We start from the raw sequence: 11,969 nt of genomic DNA on the forward strand, positions 1-11,969 counted from the left end.
AAAATAAAATAAAATAAAATAAAATAAAATAAAATAAAATAAAATAAAATATAAAAGCCATCTATACGTGCTCTGACTTGTAAATGCCAGCAGGAGCCCACAGCCTGAGTGCCACTCCAGTCGCAGGAGGGTGCAACTCTGCTGAAAACCAACGGCTGACAGGGGTGTAAATCAGGGAATAATGGCAGCAATACTTCAAGACCACCACCGCTTCCTAAGTACTCAGCACCCACAATTGCCACCAGATTTTTTGAAGAGCTCGATCCCCCATTCGCATCCAAACAAGGGCCAAATTTCTGTAAAGCCCTTAGCACGCAGCCTCTCGCCATTGTGACACTAACGGTAACACGCTGAGCCCTTTCAGAAAATTGGTCGTATCATACGTGTTTGTTTTGAAGCAGATCTCATCACCCTCATACCTGTCGAGCAGCATGTATCCAGAAAAGAATCACACCGTGCCTTGATTTGTGAGTGATGCTGCAGGATTCCCTCCTAAAAGACAGCTGCAACTGCTCAGTGCCCCACTGAAATATTATGTTCTTACTAATCTACGTAAAACTGGTCTGAATATGATCAAGCTGAACTGAGTAAGTATGGGTTAATGCTTGATGCCTAAGGAACTAGGTTTGGTCCTCATAGGACAGAAATAAATTATGAAAAGGCTATTTCTGGACCAAGGAGTTTCATTTGGAATAGTCAGCTGTCTTCAGGGGTTAAAAATAGAAAATAAACCTTTTCTAGTTCAAAGAAAATAAATGTCTACACTTATCTATGTGGATAATTAAAAACAGCTAAACTCAAAGAGCTGAAACCTTCCACACAGCTAGTTCCCACTGAGGACCAGCTTCCTAGCAGCATTTGACATATTAGAGAATAATGTCATGATTAAGGATCACTCTGGGGTAAGTGCAGTGCTGCGTGCTGCTACATACAAAGGCAAGTTACTGGTGATGGTACTACAGAACAGACTAAAATGTTTGAAAAAAAACCCAAAAAATCTTTTCAGGCAGGCCCACACCACCTCTGCTGACCCCGTCTGTTGCTCAGAGCAGAACAAATGCTTCATTTTCCCTTCTGCAGCTGTACAGAGGTGTGTGCCCTGGCCCTTGCTGTTGCACGGATGCTGTTTCTATTCAGGTGACTGCAGCAATGATTCCCATGCTGCTGTCCTACGTCATGGGTTCTCCAAGACTCACAAGGGCATCACTAGTGCAATGACCATCTTCCCATTTTCGTGTACTGCCATCAAGCTTCCCATTTTCTGCCTTTGTTCACCAAATCAAGTGATCTGACAGATCATGTGGTCTGGCAGAAGTACATGAAACCGAAATGATGATGCAGAATCAGTGAGCTCCAGAGGAAGGACAACGTGGCAAAGAGGAAGAAGCAGAGCAGACGTTCTCACAGTGAAACTGCTCTGCTTCCTGTGAGCACATCACATCTCCTTACCCCCTCAGACTCCACTCAACTTCAAACTGACAGGCAGCTATCAGCTGCAAGGGCATCTGGAGGAGTCAGCAACGTCTTTCTGCACAAAGGACTTTTTAAAGACAACTCTTTTTCATGTTTCATCCAAGCAGCCTACAGGAATATGAAATCCCAAACTTTGATTTTTAGCCAGACAATCAGTCTTTTTAAGCCTGCTAAGCTGCAAGTAGATACCTCTTATATTTGCAACATATTTTCTTTGTTTAGCCATGGCCAAAAAAAAGTAAAGCGATAGCATACTGTCCTCTTTAAAGTTATATTGGACCATACAGTCAACTCCAAAGACAATTTCCCAGATATATGACTGCCTTCCAGGCCTGAACTCTTTCAGGCTGTTTCTCATACTGGCGAGACAAAAGCATCCCTACTAACTTGCAAATATCGAGGCCATACAAATTCCTGGGCCCTGAGTGCTGCCTACACATCAGATGTGCTCCAGCCACAGCCAGGCAGGAGGCAAAAGAAGGAGGAGGACCATGGAATGACTTCTTGCTGCTTTCTTCAGCCCTTGCCTTCTCTGTTGCTTCTCATCTTCCCTACTCACCTTGCTCCATTTTGCTCCCTGTCTTTCTGATTAATACCATTTTCCTCCCTGTCTTTCAGGCAAGGGGTTGGCTAGGTACACAGATATGTGAAGAGCATGTTCTCATGCTGAGGAAAGTCAGCACAGCTCCACATCCTGGGGTCTTTTTTTATCTGCAAAGGAATATTTCCCCCAGCTTTCTTCCTTCCTAAAAGCAGTGCTGCTACCACAGCCTGCCTACCCATCACTGCTCCACTCTCCCTAGCTTGTTGCCTCCTCATTTCCTCCACTGATTCTCAGCTTGGTTTCCTCGCATTTCTTTTTTCCTCAGCTCCACTCCATTTGCAGGAGCTGGGGTCTGCACAGTGAGGGCAATGTGAGATTAATCAAGTTTGGAAAAATTGTCTTTTCTGTGCACACATGATGCTTTTTTGTTGTTATTGTTGTTTTTTCCCTTCAACTCTCAGTGAAGATAAATGTGTCCAAAACTGCTGTGAAATTCCTCAGAGAAGAGCTGACAGAGCTCTCAGTCAGAGCTGTGCCATGCCTGTTTCTGGCATAGGAACCCATATGCATCTCACAGCAAATAGAACAGCAACCACTGATAGGAATAAAACAAGTCTCAGCACAGCACATGCAGGTATTTTAATGGAAAGAAGAAAAGAGAGCGAAATGAAAAGAAAGTATCACATACATTCAAGTCTTTCACTGCTTAATGCAGACGTACTGTATCACTACATCATTTCACTTCATTTGGTGTGAAACTGCGGTAAGCCCATTAAAGCTGAAGGAGCTGCATCTGCTGATCACAGTGCAGTTCACTGCATCTATTGCTGCAACATCATTGCCTCCCATATGGTGCTGTAACTACTCAGTATGCTGAATTGGGCACTGCCTAATATCTGTGTGTCCCAAAGGCTGCACTGATCTTACCCTTACGGAGAGAAGATCCTATCCTTTTCTCTGCTGAACACACCCATTGCCACCAGGCAGCTTAGAAGTTTGAGTGTGTTATGGAGGATTTGCCACTCCTCTTCTTGCACTGCTGAACACAAGGTACTTGGCTCAGGATCTTTCAGCACAGAGCACAGCTGAACCTCCTGAGCAGAGTCTATGCAGTCCATCACTCTACTGCTAATGCCCTCCTCCTTCCCCAGGGGTAAATGTGAAGTTTATCCCTGTGAAGAGAAAGATTTCTTCCTAGGATCCACTCTTACAAATAGCCACTGTGTGGGTTTTCCAGTGCTGGTTAATAACAGCTATATTTTATTACTTAGAAAACATCTCTGCGCCAGCATCCCACATATTTCACACTTCACTTCCTTCGCATGAGTACTCTGGGGTCCCACTGCTTTACTGAAGTGTCATTCCAAGTTCCTCCAGCCGTTGTCTTCAACCCTGACTATCTCTGCAATGGGAGCGCTGGAACCAGGACCAACCAGATGTATTTATCTGCTCCAAAATTCTTCTTTATGGGCACTCAGCTGGCATGCATGGCATTCAACAAGCAGCTTTTATCACTGTGCTCTGATCCTCATGTCCCCTCAGATTTTTACCTGCTGTCACAGCCCACTTCATTCTCAAACTAAATCTCACTTTGTAATCACTGTACGCAATTCATTTGGGCAAGATATTTTGTTTGTTTGTTTGTTAGCCTTTTAGAGTGGGCAGCAGCAGATTCACACTCTTTTCCTTATCTTTGCTTTCCAATTGATACTTTCTCACCAAACCTTCAGGTTAAATCTCTTATCTGAGAGGGGAGGGATTTGCTGCTGTTCTCCTGCAATTTTTGCCCTGCTGGAACTTTTTCCTATTTATTCTAACCAAGTTCCCTACTTTTAAAATATCTGATCTAAACGGGCAGCGATCAGCACTGCCCAGGGGATCATGTACACTCACTGTCTGTATTAACTCCTGCTTTTTTCTTAGGGGTAAACTGAACCTCCCTCAAATACGCATCAAAACGGCTTTAAATAGCAGTCATCTGTGGTATTAATCAAGTTTCTTCTTAAAACCATCCCAGATGTGCCATTCAACCAGCTTATACTGGTTTCTGTAAGAACACCCACTGTTATTATTGTACCAACAGATTTTGCAACTTCCTTAATTTCGTTTAACACATGAAGGTCTTAAGTCGAGATCTTTCTGCAGCAATGAGGGTGTGCTAACAGCAGAGGGTTGCAGAAATCTGTGCAGCAGGACAGCTGACAGCGAGGGCTGTAGGCACCATGTGGACAAGGGTCTGGAAGCAACCAGGGGCCAGACAGAGGAGAAGCTAGATGCAAACTCAGCCTGACACAGCTAAGCATACACATGAACTGGACCATGTTCATTCAGAGCGCTTGCCTGATTTCATTTTTTTTCATCGACTGAAAGGTGGAGAATATGTCAGGAAAAGAGTCAAAATAGGCCCGTGGATGAGCAGGGACCCACAGCCACCCCATACCAAAGCTGTGTGGAAAAATGGTGCTTGGCAGAGGAAAAGGATCCTATAAAAAAAGCACTCCGTCTGGGCCTGGGACATTCTGAGCATTCTTCTGACCTCCACCCTCAGGCAGTGAGAAATTACTGCCTCTTGTGCGAGTAGGGAGAAAACAACAAGACAGACTGCTTTTAGCATGCAGGAGGTAGCTGAGTCACCTGCTTGAAGGGCTGGCTGCCTATAGTTGACCTCAACTGGCAGGTATTTCCTCTCTGGCCATGCTTTGGGGTGCACTGCCTGCACCAAGGTTTCTACCCTTGGTGACCCAGAATCACAGAATCGTAGGGGTTGGAAGGGACCTCCAGATATCATCAAGTCCAACCCCCCTGCCAAAGCAGGTTCCCTGCACCAAGCAGGTTTCCAGGAGAGTCTTGAATATATCCAGAGAAGGAGACTCCACAACCTCCCTGGGCAGCCTGTTCCAGTGCTCCACTGCCCTACCTCTCCTCCCAGGGAGAACTGGGATAGTGGTTCCCTTCATTAAAGATCCCACATGCACCCCATGGGTACCTGAAAGAAAGCGGAACCCAGAGTGCTCTCTGCAGGAAGACCCAATTCTCCCTGGATATGGAAGTTCAGCTACCTATTATCCTGTATCTTTAGTCTGGTTTATATTGCGTTTCCCACCCTGAAAATCAGAGATTAACTTACTAAACTCAAAATGATGAAAGCAAAGCCCGAAGAAGGCCCAGTGAAATGACAGCACACAAGACTGGAAAACACTTTTGCTTCAGGCCTTATTCAGTTGTACCCCTTAATACAAATGACCAAGCTCAGCATTGTAACGCCAGGGAAATCCAATAACATTTTCTCATGCAATGGGAACATTTTTGTAGGAACTTATATTTTATTTGCAAACTGGCTATCTGTTACAACCAGCAATTCAAATCTAAGCAATGGAGTAATATTTCAGAAATGATTAGAGCAAAACAAATAATCACATGAACGGTATTATTTTGCAAAACATGCGGGCCTTGGTAATTTGTGGGCTTTGGTGCTAAAATTGTGCTGTGCCTTTAATCAAGATAATTATGCAAACCTCTCTGAAGGTCATAAAGGGTTCAGGAGGAGGCCTTTTGATGATGGGATGCAGACCCAACACCCGTATTACATTGTTCTGATTAGAAATGCAGCACCGTTTTCTTCAGTTTCATGCTGTTCTTGAATGCGCAGTGGGAAACACCAGCATTTCTGACTCGCATATCCTGAGATTGCTTGGCACACTGCTGCAAAAAATCAGCTTTCTTCCTCCCGCTCTCTTACATGGACATGGAAAAGAGCCTTCTCTTTCCATCGCCATGCCTTCTAAAAACATTACATGAGAATTACAGCATTTATTTATTTTCTGGAAGGCAGCCAGATGGGAAAAAACAAAACAAAACAAAACAAAACACATAATCCTCTTTCAAAAATACCCCTCCCTGTGAATTGGATTATGTTGTAATCCGTTCTGGATCTATCCCAGGCCTGCTTGCCTTCTGGGGTGCAATGACAATGTTTTGGACGGTCTGCAGCGCTGGGTGGAGGGGGCGGACCACCGGCAGTCTATGATACAGCCCAGGTTTCTCTCCCACCTCTGAATTTTACAGCCACAAGGAAAAAACCTGTACACAGACTGGGCTTTGTCCATCTGCAAAGCACACGCTTAACCTGAGTTGCTGCTGCTCACGAGGTCACGGACATTGGCGCGTGACCATCTGGGGGCACTTCTGTAGTGGGGCTTTTCCCTCTGTGCCACCGCTGATGCTGCTCTGCTGATGTTTCACATGACTCTTCCCCTGCAAACTGTCACTCTTCTTTATTTCCTTTTTCTTCCTGAGTGGTCTCCGTGGCCACTCGTCTCCATCTGACTTTGCGGCAAGCTGGGGATTGCTAGCGTTCTGGAAACCCGATCTCTGTGTCTCCGGCTGCAGTATAGGGACCAGACCTCTCTTCAGCTCAAATTGAGGGCAACTCGATGACAATCTGAAGGGACTTCAGAGAGGGGAAAAAATGATCCAAGGCTTAGATGTGGGCTGAAGGAAAATGAAGGGAATGGGCTTTGCAGTATCTTGGCTGGATGATATCTAAGTGGGATATGATAATTCCTCATAAGTCTTAGGAGGATATAAACACTTAAAGGCAAAGGAATTGATTAGGACTGGAGAAGGAGGTATAAGTGGGATTAATGAGATGGAACTGAGAGCAGGAAAATTTATGCTTTACAGCAACATTTCCTATTAGCGAGATCTACTACAGCGTGGGGTAGGATTCCAAGGAGAAGCAATGGAAACACTGTTGCTTAAGCTACTTCAGAGAAGACTGGACAAACACTCAGGAACACGCTGTAGGGAACAATTCCACAGTGTTGGGGGGATGGAAAAGATGATCTAACATTAGTTGTTCTCATTTCTAATTTACGTGGTGACTTTATATTAAAGGTGGTTTTTATTATTATTGTTATTGTTATTACTGTATTTCTTGAGATGCTAGCCAGTTATCAGCAGAAGAGACATTCTAAAAAGTTCCTTCTGGTATTCTGTAATAGTCCTGTATTTCCCTGCTTCGCAAGTCTTGTCTATAATACATAAATGCATACAGGGCTGATGATTTATAGCAGGAACGTCATTCTCCATTCATCCCATTTTGCTAGGTTACTGTAGGATCTCTGACCAGTGGTTATCTTGTGTGCTTTATGAGCTACAACACTGAAGCACAGCACAGCAAATTGAGTCAGATGATTCAGTACGAATTTTCTGGCTTTGGAAAATTGAAAAGCCAGATCTTCAGTTTCATTTGATAACTATTTCTTTTTCCTATTACTTTTTCTTCACATGTGCAGGCAGTTTCATAGAATAATACTTAGAAAATCTTTGAAAATAGGACCTTAATAGGTGAAAGGCAGAAACAGGCATTATTTAGCACAAAGAGAAGAAGCACCACAAGAACGAGGGAATTCTTGCTGAAGACACATTTACTCCTGTAAGTGACTTTTACTGACTTTGTAATGCCATTCCAAAAGGCCTGGGTTCTATTTTTTGGTTGATTTACATCGTATACGTGAAAGTGCCAAACTCTCATTTCAAAAAGGGAGAGCAATAAAGCAATAAAGGTTTCCTTAACGTCTAACAATGTGAGTGATATCACAGGTAGCTCTGGGAGGTCCCTGAAGCTGACTGACCTGCTAGGAATGATGTAGCTAAAGCCTATCCTGGCGTAGGTGAGGATAAAATAGATGCTTTCTCAAGCTTCTTTCCAGCCTTAATTTCTAGTTATTTTTCTTGGAAATTTTCTAGACATCTAGCATTTGTGCAGATGCATATTAGGTCAGCTAAAACCAAACACTGATGGAGTATAAGGTCAAAATGGACTATTCAGCTTATCTTGTCCAGCATTTCTGAACAGTTTCCCAAGTGTGATCTCATGACAAAAAAAGAATAATAGGCCTTTTCCCCTCTTCTCAGCTGGAAAGGAGGGGCAGCTAACCTCTCATTGAAGATCTTAAGACCAGAAGGTTGAGAATAAAGACTGTAGTTCAGCCTCCAAATGGAGCTGTGTACAACGGCTCCTGATACAAATGGGAGCACTTAGTGCTAAAAGTCACTAAGTGACTAAGTCACTTAGGTGACTTAAGTGTGCAAATGGCAATATGCACAGACAGGACACAAGGCATGTCAAGAAAGGGACACGAGGTTTGCTCTTTGTCACATACCAAATTGATTGCCAGTGGAAGGTGCCTGATTTTCAGGGACTTCTCCTAACACTATAACTGTTCAGAGACTCACGCTAGCTAATGCTGACTTCATTAGAGCTCTCTGGTCAATGAAAGCAATTGTGTGTTGTCTAGCGGCTGGACTGGAAGACAGGAAAGGATTTGATTCAATGCTAGCTGTGCTCCTGACTCATAGCTTACCCTCCAAGTAAGTCATCTGACCTTTCTGCAGTTCAGTCAATCTGGCTGGAAAGTTGTGCGGGAAGAAGGGAAAAGCAGTATTCTTGGTGAAAACCACAGACGGAATCTGAGCTGAGTTTTCCTAGGTTAAAAAAGAAAGAGACAATATCAGAATGTGAGTCAGAATCGGAACCTCCCTGGCCTTTTCCACTCAGAACGTCTGGTAGTATCATCATTATCATAGCAGAAAATCATTTACCTCAAGTCTTGCTTCTAGCTCAGAAACCTAAAGGAAATACTCAGTGCTTGTGCCAGGTACACTCAGCTCCTGAATAGATTGAAGGACTATCTGAACAAATTTAATAACTTTGGACTTCTCTACATGGATCATATTTAAAGGGTATAAATAACTACAGCAAAAACTGGAACAGAGATGGATTTATATTACTAATATATTTTAAAAAAAATTTCTGATGGGAAAATGGAAAAAAGTAGGGACTTAAAAATACCTTTTTTTTTTTTTTCCTTGTGTTATGCTTTCTGTCAGATTTTGTACTATAGAGACCTAAAGAACATTTTCTGGCAAAATACCAAGTCAAATACAACATGGTGTAAGTTCCTAATAATGGAAAGAAAGTTGCGGTGGGAAAGTGTCCAGAGCAGATTTTGTAGACAGAAGGTCCCTGAATTGGCTGCAAAAACAATTTCTTTTTCAGAATGTCTTCCTCATTTTGAAAATATAAATAGCTCTAATTAAGTGCCCCAACCTTTTTCTTTTAGTATAAGTAGGAAGTGAAGTTGTAAAAGATTGATTTTGGCCAGCGCTGCCATAAAGTGTTGAAAACAATAACGACCTGTAAGGGAAACCAAAATTCAATGGGGGCTGGATTTGTGGTTCTGAATATCTTGAAAATGCTTCTTTTTTTTTCTTTTTTTTTTTTCTTTTTTTTTTTTTTTTTGTGAGAAACCTCTGCTGGACCCATGAAATCAGACCCCCCTCTGGATTTCAAGAACATATGAACTAGAGCAAAAGAGCCTCACTCTGACAGATTGCTCATGTGGAGGACTGTTGTATGAAAAGTCCTATTGAAGACACGTCCATGCACACAGCCCCATGGGATGTGTTTCTGCATGTCTGTGACTATCAGGAGGATAATAAGAACCCAATAGCACTCTGTAGTGGAGGAACCATGCAAAATGCAGACGTTGAATGGGGCTGCTAGTATTTTTAGTTCTCAGCCCCTGATGGAAACAGAACCTCCTTCCAATTTGATACCAGGAGAAATATTGTGATGCTTTGATCTGATGGTAGAAATATCAATGGAAACGAAGTTTTTATACTGTTACCATCACACTGCTTGTCATTTTTTAGGGGTCTACAAAAGACCTGCCATACAAAAAATGGTTAGATATTTTCACAGTTCTACTTAGTCTTCTAAATTTCTCTTTGGAAGTCTAGAGAAGTATTTAGGTCTTTCTTGCACTAGACAGAGGGATTATCAGAACTTTCACATTAACTTGATTCAGTAAGTATAATGACAGCATTACCTAATGGGAGCCATTAGCAGGAAGGGGCTGGAACATGGGGATGGTTTTCCCAACCAGAATTTTTACTGTTATAAGACGTGATACAGATAGTACATTTTTATGAGTCTCAGGGACACCACTTCTCCATCAGCATCATGGAAATACAAGAAACCTCTCGACTTTATTTTCAATTAGGTGGTGAAAAATTAGCAAGAAGCTCCTTGTGGTCTCCTGTGAATTTATTACAGGCACTAAGCTCTTGCATTAAAAGGCATAGAGAATATAACAAACAATAGAGATCCGGCAAGATTTCAATGTAAACAAATCTGGACTGAAATTGTAGTCTCTGAACTCAGACAGGACCTCGACCCAAGCAGGATTTACATGCAGAAATTGCTCTCTTGGCTTACACACACAGCATCAGAACTGCAGTACTAGATGTGAAACGCTGTGAGCTCTGATGCTCTGGAACATGGCCAGGCAATCTGTGTCACCTGGGAAGTTAAAAATGTTTGGGTGTAGAGTTTGATAGGAATTATCAACGCCGTGGGCACGTCTCATCTATTAGTGTTCAGAATAGTTTCAGAAGTGTATCAAACTGTGTAGACTTTTATTTAAAATTCCCTTGTTACCTCTTCTGTGTTCGAAAAAACTTATTTCTCAAATGGCTGCTTTTATCTCATGTGATGCAATCTGGAGGTGAACGTCACCTCTCACGTGCTTCTACCTTTTTAGCGCGTTACCTCTGCACTATTAGATCACATGAAATGGCTAACTTCAAGGAGTTAATCATTTAGTCATAAAGTACAAGCTATACTACAGAAACAATTTTCATGATACAGCACTCCCTGCCTCCCTAAGTTTTCTCATTTCTTGAACCCTGATTTTTACAGTAATACTGCAAAACTTACCTTACATTGCAACACATAAAAGCAACAGAACCAAATCCAGAGGGACAGATGCAACAAAATATTTCTTTTCCCCATGTGTTGAGCTGTCAAATGCAAGCCAGCTGCACTCTAGAATCATAGAATCATAGAATCACCAAGGTTGGAAAAGACCTAAAAGATCATCCAGTCCAACCGTTCACCTATTACCAATAGCTCCTACTAAACCACGTCCCTCAACACTCTAGAAACAATGTATGCATGGCAATTACACACGAGCTAAACATGCCCTGATTTCTCCATAAGCATGCAGCAGAATAAATAAATCTACCTGCACATATGGAGACTTTGCCTTACTCTCATCTTGAAGGCCAAATCTTTAAATGGAGGATTGCCTTTGGAAGATGAAGCTGCTAGATTAACTTTTAATTTAGCATCATAATAGTATTGGCTCAAGTACAGAGCAGTCAGAAGGCCCTAAGATATCTTGTGGGATGCAGAATCTGGTATCGACTGTGCTCTGCCATCATGACTCAACACGCCTTACAATACAATTACTACAGTGGCTGTTATTCTGTTCACCTACAGAAATCTGGAAGACGTGAGATTGTTGCTGGTTTCTGTACTTCCCCTCTTTCCTGTTCTCTATGTGAAAGCTTTCCTACCTCTCACTCAGGCAGGATCAGGGAAATAATTCTGAGAAAATTTCTTCCCTAATTCTCCTTTACCGTGGAGTTCATCAAGATGATCTACAGACAGAAGTTTACTCCTATTTTCTCCTATTTTCTTTTTTGAACTAGTTGGTCAAACAGCCAGATAATTCTTCTAACTCATCTTTCCATGAGGTCTACTGAAACCATGGTAATGTGCTTCAGAAACACAGGGCCCAATATTGTATGCTAATTTAATTATATAGATGATGTAACAGAAAGCATTTATTTAGGCATCCTGTTCTTAAGCTGAGCAAAAAATAAACAAGAATAAGAAATAAGCATGAGAAAATACAGCAGGTAAAGCATGTGGAAGTGAATTTATATGAACTCCTGTTCTGGATACAGATGCAACTTGCAGTACTTTATGAGATTTGGCTCCTTCTATTGAAAATTGTTCATGTAAATATCTTGGTATACCTAGAAAACTCTGATTACTCCTGGCAAACTTAGAGAGTGAAGTCTTGTTTTCTAAACCATA

At 42.2% G+C, this 11,969-nt stretch overlaps 1 long non-coding RNA gene across 1 annotated transcript in view; it reads right to left on the minus strand.

Moving 5' to 3' along the window:
• Positions 1 to 5,331: 5,331 nt before the first annotated feature.
• The window catches only part of LOC122189241, a 13,917-nt gene continuing 7,279 nt past the window's right edge, over positions 5,332 to 11,969 (minus strand). The window contains exons 4-5 of the long non-coding RNA XR_006181757.1: positions 8,386 to 8,506; positions 5,332 to 6,467 (exon numbers count right to left, since the gene is read on the minus strand). This is a non-coding gene — a long non-coding RNA (uncharacterized LOC122189241). The remainder of the gene's footprint in view (positions 6,468 to 8,385; positions 8,507 to 11,969) is intronic.

The sequence above is a fragment of the Lagopus leucura genome, unplaced genomic scaffold (genome assembly GCF_019238085.1).
Source record: "Lagopus leucura isolate 7727_CA_CO unplaced genomic scaffold, USGS_WTPT01 Super-Scaffold_100157, whole genome shotgun sequence".
NCBI lineage: Eukaryota > Metazoa > Chordata > Aves > Galliformes > Phasianidae > Lagopus > Lagopus leucura.